The sequence below is a fragment of the Dama dama genome, chromosome 28 (assembly GCF_033118175.1).
Source record: "Dama dama isolate Ldn47 chromosome 28, ASM3311817v1, whole genome shotgun sequence".
Lineage (NCBI taxonomy): Eukaryota > Metazoa > Chordata > Mammalia > Artiodactyla > Cervidae > Dama > Dama dama.
The window spans coordinates 21,913,928-21,922,673 of record NC_083708.1 but is presented as its reverse complement, the minus strand read 5'-3'; the positions used below and the strand labels follow the sequence as shown (position 1 = coordinate 21,922,673).

At 42.3% G+C, this 8,746-nt stretch overlaps 1 protein-coding gene across 2 annotated transcripts in view; it reads left to right on the top strand.

Annotated features, from left to right (window-relative positions):
• Positions 1-699: 699 nt before the first annotated feature.
• IBTK (inhibitor of Bruton tyrosine kinase) overlaps positions 700-8,746 on the top strand; it is a 93,257-nt gene continuing 85,210 nt past the window's right edge. For both annotated transcript variants that reach the window (XM_061131854.1, XM_061131853.1), the window contains exon 1: positions 700-897. The gene's annotated coding sequence lies outside the window, so the exon portion shown is untranslated. The remainder of the gene's footprint in view (positions 898-8,746) is intronic.

Below are 8,746 nucleotides of genomic sequence, written 5' to 3'. Positions count from 1 at the left end.
AAGGGGGGGGGGGGGGGGCGGGGCGCGTGGAGGATAGTGCCAGCCTGGCGTCAGGCAGAGTGGCGTGAGCTGGTGACTGGCGGGCCCCGGGTCGGCGGCTGGACCCGCACAGCGATGATCTAGGAAGTCCATGACGCCTTCTGACCCAGGGAGTGACCCCCCGGATCATCTGGATGTGGGAGGGGCGAGGCTGTCTCTCTGCCAGACCGCGCCCTGAGCTTTTCAGTGACCCCGCTGGTAGGGCGTCGGGAAGGAAACTCAGGTGCCAGATGCCTACGCCTTTGCTTTCTGTTGCGTGGTGACCCAGGCATCCGTCCAGGTTCCCAAAGTTCAGTCTCTCCACCAGGGTTTATCGTGAACTGCCAAGTTTCCAGCTGTGGGGGCGAACCCGGTTTCTCCTTGGGCGACAGCTGACCGCGGGACGGACATTTCCACCACCCCCTGTTGGCTTAAGAGTCCCCGACCGCGGCCTTCCCCCACCCCGTCCCCCTCGGCACCCCCCCCACCCGCCAGCGCTGGCAGTCCCAAGGCCGGCGGGGTCAAGTTCCTTTAGGGCGCCAGGGAAAGGCCACAGTTTCGGTGTTGCCACGCGAAGCCTTCTGGGCAAACACTAGCCAATCCTCAAGAGGCATACACGAACCCCAGCCAATCAGCGCCCGTCTTATTCCTAGGTCCCGCCCGCGCCGGCCTTTCCTCCCAGACCCACCTCCCCACCCCACTTCCAGGCGCCTGTAGACGCGGCTGTAGCTGCAGCCGCTTCCAGAGCTGACCCGGGCCTGGGGACCGGCCTCCACTGGCGCCCTTCGCTTTCTCCTGCTGCCTTCACTGAGGATGAGTCCCTGCGCGGCCGTGCGCCCACCCCGCGGAGACCACTGGCGCATTTTCATCTAGCGACTGGTGAGGGAGGCTTCGGCCGCGCACGGCCGTACGGAGCCGGGCAGAGGCGACGGGACGGTGTGATCTTCGCGCAGGGTGCGGGGGACAGCGGGCCGGGGACACCGCGGCGCCGAGGCCGCCGGGCTCCGCGCGAGGCGGCGCGAGGCCAGCCGTGTGGCCCGGGTCCCAGCTGCCACCTCCCCGCCTCCTCCCCGAGCTAATGAATGGTGTGTGCGGGCAGCGCGCTACTTTGCGGTTCTCCTGCCACGCCCTCCAGCGACGTCGCGCTGCTTGTTTCTGGTGGTTGTCTCCTGTCACTGTCCCTTGAGCCTTGACTGAGAAGTCATTCCTCGAGGCGCCCGTATTCCTCAGCCCCTTCGTCGCGTCACAGAAGTTTTCGTTCACTCTGGGGATGCTAACGATGAAGTGCAGAGTGAATCGACTGTTCTGTGAAAGGGACCCGTTCTTTTCTTGGGGGATGGAGGAGAGAGGATAGAGGGCTTCTGTTCTTGTATCATGTTGCGGATTTCTTTAAAAAAAAAAAAAAAAAGTTTTAGTTCAGCAGCGAGATACGTAACCCAGGATATCCGTGATTCCGGATTTCCAGCGTAGGTAATAAAACGTAAAGGGTGTTCACCAAACAGGTCAGGAAGTAGAAATTGATGTGACACCTTTTTTTTTGCCCATGCATGAAAGATAGGGGGTTTGAAAGTCGAAATTTATCAGAAATGATAAAAGAACCAGTGTTTCTATGCCCGTGATGTCCAAATTCACATCCTGCCATAGATCCTTGATCTTTTCACTGCCACCCCCCCATTTTTTTAAACTTTTTAATTTTAATTTTTATTTATTTATTTGGCTGCACCTGGGATCTAGCTCACTGCCCAGGGATGAAACCTGGACTCCCTGCACTGGGAGCCCAGCGTCCTAGCCACTGGACCACCGGGGGAGTCCCTGCCCTTTCTAATTTGAATTCCTTGATTTTTATGGATTTCAGAAATTAATATAGGGCAGAAAGAGCTGCTTTCTACAAAGAATTATAGTATAGATACTGGCAAAAAGTACAGATATTTAGTCAAAGCAGCTTCTTTCAAGGAATTTTAAAAAATGGCTCTTCTGGTATTTAAAAATTTTAAAAACTTGTGTCCACGGCTTTCATTATGCTAAATTGTACCTTATGCTTCAAGACCATAAAGTTCAATAGACCATATTACATAAGGAGCTCAGTGTTACTTGGTTAATTATTATAAATGATTTCAAAGTCAGCTTATTTTTGTTATTTTTTAAAATCTTTTGGTCATGTCCTGTGTTATGTGGGATCTTAGTTCCCCAACTATGACCCGGGATCAAACCTGTAACCCCTGCAGTGGAGCACAGACTCTTAACCACTGGAGGGACCCCTAAGAAAAATCCCTTTATTATCATGCTGCTGCTGCTACTGCTACTGCTAAGTCACTTCAGTCGTGTCCGACTCTGTGCGACCCCATCCCTGGGATTCTCCAGGCATTAGGGTGATAATTCTTTGCCACCTCCAGAGATGTGCTTGCCCCCTAAAATTTGGGGAATTGTTAAATTGTGAAATTGGGTTTTGTGCTAATAAAATGTTGAATTTTCTATCTCTTGTACCCAGAGAATAATTGAGAAAACATTAGAATGAAATACAGTATTGATAAAGCTAAATTATTTCCTAAAGTAGTAAGTCTTGATGTTTTAAAATTAGGTGAAATATTTTCAGGACTTACAGAAGGAATTTAAAATTTTAAAAATTCTTTGATTATAAGTCACCATAATTTGTAGCTTTGTAACAGTTAACATAGATACAAGGCTTTAGGGAAGATATTTTGATTTTAGAGAGCTCTTCAAAAAAAATAAACCTACTGGTTGAATATATATTATATTTTGTGAGAAATACAAGTTAGTATGGCATTCCCTTCCCTCCCTTCAGGAGCTTAAAATCTTTGTAGGCAAGGTCTCCACTCATAAGGCAAGTTGTTGTCATTTTGCAGATGAAGAAATTTGGATTAGGGAGATTAAGCTACTTGACCAGGGTTTTAGATGGTAGGAATCCAATTCTTTCTTTCTGTCTTTTTTTTTTTTTTAAGTGAAACATGTATTTATTAGGCAGAAAAGAATTGCACCCTCATGGTAGTTTGAATTACTTTTTAGGAGCTATTTCTTCCGGGTTTCGTTTGACCAGTCATTTTGATTTGCCTGGTTCTGAGTCTGTATTCAGTATAGCTTAGGAACTTCCCATGTGTGCCTGCTCATCTTTTAGCCAAGATGGATTCTAGTGCAGAGGCTTATGGGTAGTTGACATCACTTACTGTGAGGTGATGCCTCCTCCCTTTTTGACCTCTAAGGAGCCTTTCATGTGTAGTCCGCAAGGTCTCCTTGACTTCAAGAATGAGGAATAAGTGATCTTTTATATCACACCTGGGCAGGGGCCCAGACTCTTCCATTGTCCTGCTTTTATGGAGTTTCTGGTATTTATAGAGTTTCTGTCCACTGGAGAGAAACTGTTCAGTTCAGTCGCTCAGCTCTGTCCGACTCTTTGCGACCCCATGAACCACAGCACGCTAGGCCTCCCTGTCCATCACCAACTCCCGGAGTCCACCCAAACCCATGTCCGTTGAGTTGGTGATGCCATCCAACCATCTTATCCTCTGTTGTCCCCTTCTCTTCCTGCCCTCAATCTTTCCCAGCATCAGGGTCTTTTCCAGTGAGTCAGCTCTTTGCATCAGGTGGCCAAAGTATCGGAGTCTTTGCAGTCCAAGAGACTCTTAAGAGTCTTCTCCAACACCACAGTTCAAAAGCATCAGTTCTTTGGCATTCAGCTTTCTTTATAGTCCCAACTGACCACTGGTAAAACCATAGCCTTGACTAAATGGACCTTTGTTGACAAAATAATGTCTGCCTCAGATCCCCCCTGAGAGAGATGAACCCCAAGAAATCTTTATTGGGAGGATGAAGGGCAAAGTCTGTCTTCTCTAGCTTCTTTAGACTGACATGGAGCTCATACACTCTACCTAGTTGGGGTCACAGAGCTCTTGTTCTGTCTCACCAAGGGACCCGGGGTGACTTATTTTGGCAGGGTCTATTCTGAGGAGTGGCTGGTATCTCTTCATCACTGTCATCTTGATGCAAAACTGTTATAATTTGGAAGATAAACTTAATAATCTAGATTGAAAAAATCAGGGGCCAAATATCAATAAAATAATTTTTTGTAACCGGGAGCCCAAGCAGGAGTAAGAACCAGGTTACATTTCATAGCAGTTTTGATCCTGGTCTAGATAGAGTCAGAGCTTGGGTTACCCTGTCCAGAAGAATGAAGCTGTTTGGTGTGGTCATACACATTTTCTTTGTCCTGTTAGCCCAGTATGATTGATGTAGGTGTCACAGACCCAGTTAGAAGTAGTTGGACAAGTGACAACGTGAATGTTAATAGACAAAATTGGTCACATTTCTTTTCAGGAGAGTAAGTCAGAAACCCAGTGTGGCCCTGGTGCTTTGGGGAGACTTGTAGCCAGGTAGCCATTTGTCTCGTTTTATCTAGGTAGGTTTTAACTCTTGATGTGGTACTAACATATACATAACGAGTTTTATTGGTCCCTGCACATGTGTTTTCTCATCTTGTTAACATATGATTTAAAGCAAATTCATTGTCTAAAAATATAATAATTATAAGAGGAGGCCTTTAAAAAGTAGGGTCGTGGTCACCAGCTGCTAGCAGACATTCTCCTGAGACCGGTTGGTGGCATCCCAAGTTTGACACAGTTCGGAAAACTTAAGTTCTTAGTAATACAAGGACTTGTCTGAAATCACCTCCATAGTAGGAGCCCAATTCTTACGACTACAAGTAAGGGTAATTCTTTTCTGCCACACTATTCTAGTTCTTATTGAAGATTTCCTAACTGCATTTTGAAAGAGCAGTTTGGGTAGAGAGAATACGTAGAATTCACACTGTTTTCTATCTGTGTGATTTTTAGATAGGCTATTCAAGCTTTTACATCAATTTCCTCTTTGTAAAATAAAGGTAATAATATATACAGGGCAATACAGGCTGGAAAGAAGATTAAGTTAGTTCATTTATGTAAAGCACTATGCTTGTCCATATGAAAGTTCAAAAGATGGTAGACGTAACATTTGTAAGCCGTGGACAAGTTGGCAGCCTTGTAGAGGTTTGAGTAAAAATGTTCCAAGCAGGAGGGACTTTAATATAGTTACTCTATTTTCTGATCTATATATATATCGCTATGTTCCTTTTTCCTTCATAACATTTCTTGGGTACTTACATGTGCATGAATTGTCTGATTTTTCAGGACAACTCAGGAGATAAATAGTTATTCACTTTTTACAGGAGAGAGTTGAAGCTTAGGCAATGGGTGATGTGCCCAGGGTAATTTATAATTTAATTAGTTGTGTATCTGAGTTACTAGCTCTGTGTTCTGAATTCACAGTCTGAACTTTATGTGCTACATAATCGCCAAGTCTAACTGGCATCCTCTTTCTGAGGTCACAAGGCTATTAACACATTAAATATATTGTTTCATTTTGATCTTAACTATTTCAGAGACTAGCATGATCAGATTTGTGTTTTGGGACTATAACTGAACTCTTAACCAAGGGTATAAATAGGATTATGAGCCATTGTTGAGGGCTCAACCTCTCCTGATTGGCACTTTGTAGTGAACCAGTCTTCAAGGTTAACAATTGCCTGTAGCTAGCTATACTTCTCCACTCAATTTCTCATTAACACTTTTTCACATGTAAAACAAATTTTCACCTTTAATTTCTGTTTGTTCCTTTTAAGTTTGTTTTCTCTGATTTTTAAAGTATTTACCCTCTACTTTTCTTCCTGGCTGCCCAAGCCAGAAACCTAGGAATTATCACCATATCTAATCAACTCAGGGTCCTAAATATGTTTTTGATTGCTCACTTTCTTTATCCCTAAAGAAAGGCATGTAAGACTGTCTATAATCTAGTGCATCCAGTTTATATATATGTATATTAGGCATTACGCATTTCTGTTTTCTGAACTTCTTGGAGTTTTCAGAATGGACCAAGATGATTTTAGTGCTTTTATATTTACTCTTAACTTCTGCCTCAAATGCCCACTAACCCAAGGCTGACACGTGCTCATCTTAAATCTTCATTTATACATATCCTTTGGGAAATCTCTCTATCCCTCTTATTGACTCTACATTCCTATGAGTCACTTGTTATATCTTTACCATAGATTTTTACTCATGATTTTTTTAGCACTTGCTTAAATTCATCCCTTTTTACTAAGTAGTTCATTCCCCTGTGCTAAACTGACCCACTGATGGTAGACTATGTACTAGATAATAAATCTTGTTCAGTCAATACAATGTTAAATGAACTGTATTTTCATTCAAGTATTATTGATGAATATCGAGAATAGAATTTTTCGAATTATCTAGAGCAACAGTGAAAACTGTCAGTCGCTTAGTTGTGTCTGACTCTGCAGTCCCACGACTGTAGCCCTCTCTAGGCTCCTCTGTCCATGGGATTTCTTAGGCAAGAATACTGGAGTGTGTAGCCATTCCCTTCTCCAGGGGATCTTCCCAACCTAGGGATTGAACCCGGGTCTCCTGCATTGCAGGCAGATTCTTTACCGTCTGAGCCACCAGGGAAGCCCTTAAGCTCTATGTATTTTTGTTTTTGCAGTACCTTGTGACCTGTAGATGCACTGAGGAGGCAGCATAGTGTTGTAGAAATAGCTTGGACTTTACTGTGAAATAGATCTGTTTGAATCCTGAATCCTAACTCTTTTGCTGATAGTGTGATTTGGGTGGCCTACTTAACCTCTCTGATGTAAAATATCACATCATGAGTACTTCCTTTGCTCTCTTTGCCATCAATAAGTATTGTTTAAAGCATAAATAAGATTAACAGTAGGCATTGGGCCAGGAATTTAGGGGAAACATGAGGGCAGGAGACAGGTTTAAGGATTATGAGCACATAGGTTAAAGTAACATGAAGAGATTGAAACTATCCAAGGAGAGTATGAATTAGGAAAGGAAAACTCAGTGGAACACTGAGAGAAGCCCAACATTTGAATGTCATGAGAAGGGAAAATGCCTTTGGAAGAAGTGGTAGGAGAGAGAGCCCATGCTTAAATGCTTCAGTAGTTCACTGTCCTTTCGCTACTGCTTGGAGATATAAATGTGGTGGTAATGATTCAACAGCAGGGAAGTCAAGTAACATTATCCTCAACTAATATTTGGTAATTTGGATGTCATTGGTAACCTTAGTATGTATGGTTTCATTGGAGGAGAGTGCTCGGAAACCAGTGACAGCGATACTGAAGACCAAACATGAGCTCTGGGATAAAAGTTTTATCTTTTTGTTACTGAAGAAATGGTAGTAATAAAAGCTACTATTTGTGGAATATACATTTGGTGGCAGATGCCATGCTGAGCAGCTTCATTTATCATTATAGTAACTCTGAGGTGGGTGGCATTGTCTCTGTTTTCAGGTGAAGAAATGAGGCTTGGAGAGATGATTGTGCTTTGCAGTTACATAGTTGGTAACAGCTGGCATTGCTAGATTTGAATTCAAATATGTAGGATTCAGAGAAGTGCTAGCTCTTAGTCACTTCCATATTTATGTTCATAGTACTCTGTATATGCCTCTCTCGTTACATATTGTATAGTATCACTTTTACTTAGATTTAATATTCTTTTTTCCCTTTAAGTGTTTGAATTATGTATCATAACAAATTAGGGAATTCTTTTCTCGTACCTTAATTATTGCATGTAGGGTTTGAGTGACTGATATAAGTGGTTCTTTTCAGGTATTAGGAAGACACTAAAAAATTTTAGAGCCTCAAAGGACTTAAGTACTTGTGACTATTTTTGCCACCTATCATGTTTTCCAGTTTAACATTTTAAACTACTTGAGGCTTTGGTACTTTGTCTTCATGTCAACTAACTACCGAACACTTTGTTAGCTTGTTTACATGTAGCCTAGTGGAAACAGAACTGGAGCTAGAAAGAACTAGGAGTTCTCTAGGTCTCTGCTATCATTTCCAAATGGGGAAATCATAATAGTTAGGAACCAGTTAGATTTAGAATTTCTGACTTAGTGTGACTTGAATTGGGAGTGGAAAATATGGATTTGGAATGTTTATGTCTGCTACACAGAAGTTTTTCCTGTACATACACGTAAACTCACTTATGTCCCTCTAAATAGTCATATAACTGTTTTTCCTCTGTCATTCATATAAATACAGAAGTCTCTTGGTATCAGTCAGGTATTGGTTCTAGGATCCCAATGATATACCAGAATCCACAGATGCTTAGGTCCTGTATGTAAAATGACTTAATATTTGCATACAAGTATACTTTAAATCATCTTTAGATTATTTCCAATATCTAAATACAATGTCAATGCTATGTAAATATGGTTAAACCTTGAACAACATGGATTTGAAGTGCATAGGTTGACTTATACTTGGATTTTTGTTAATAAATGTGTACTGCAGTACTATCAAGATCTGCCTTTGGTTGAAATTGCAGATATGGAACTGTGACTAGGAGGAACCTAGCATAGAGAAAGCTGGCTGTGAGAGGGTCATTGTGTTGTTCAAGGGTCAACTGTAGTTGAAAATGCTGTGTAAATATAGTTGGTCAGTACGAGGCAAAATCAAGCTTTTGTTTTTGGAACTTTCTGGAATTTTTAAATACTTTCAATCCAAGCTTGGTTTGATTAACAGATGTGAAACTTGCAGATGTGAAGGGCTGACTATATACTTAAAATAAAAAAAGTATTTTGGGAACTTAATTTGATACCTTGAAAAGGGTAATTTATGTAGAATTTCTGTTATAAAAGCTTTAAGATCTAGGCA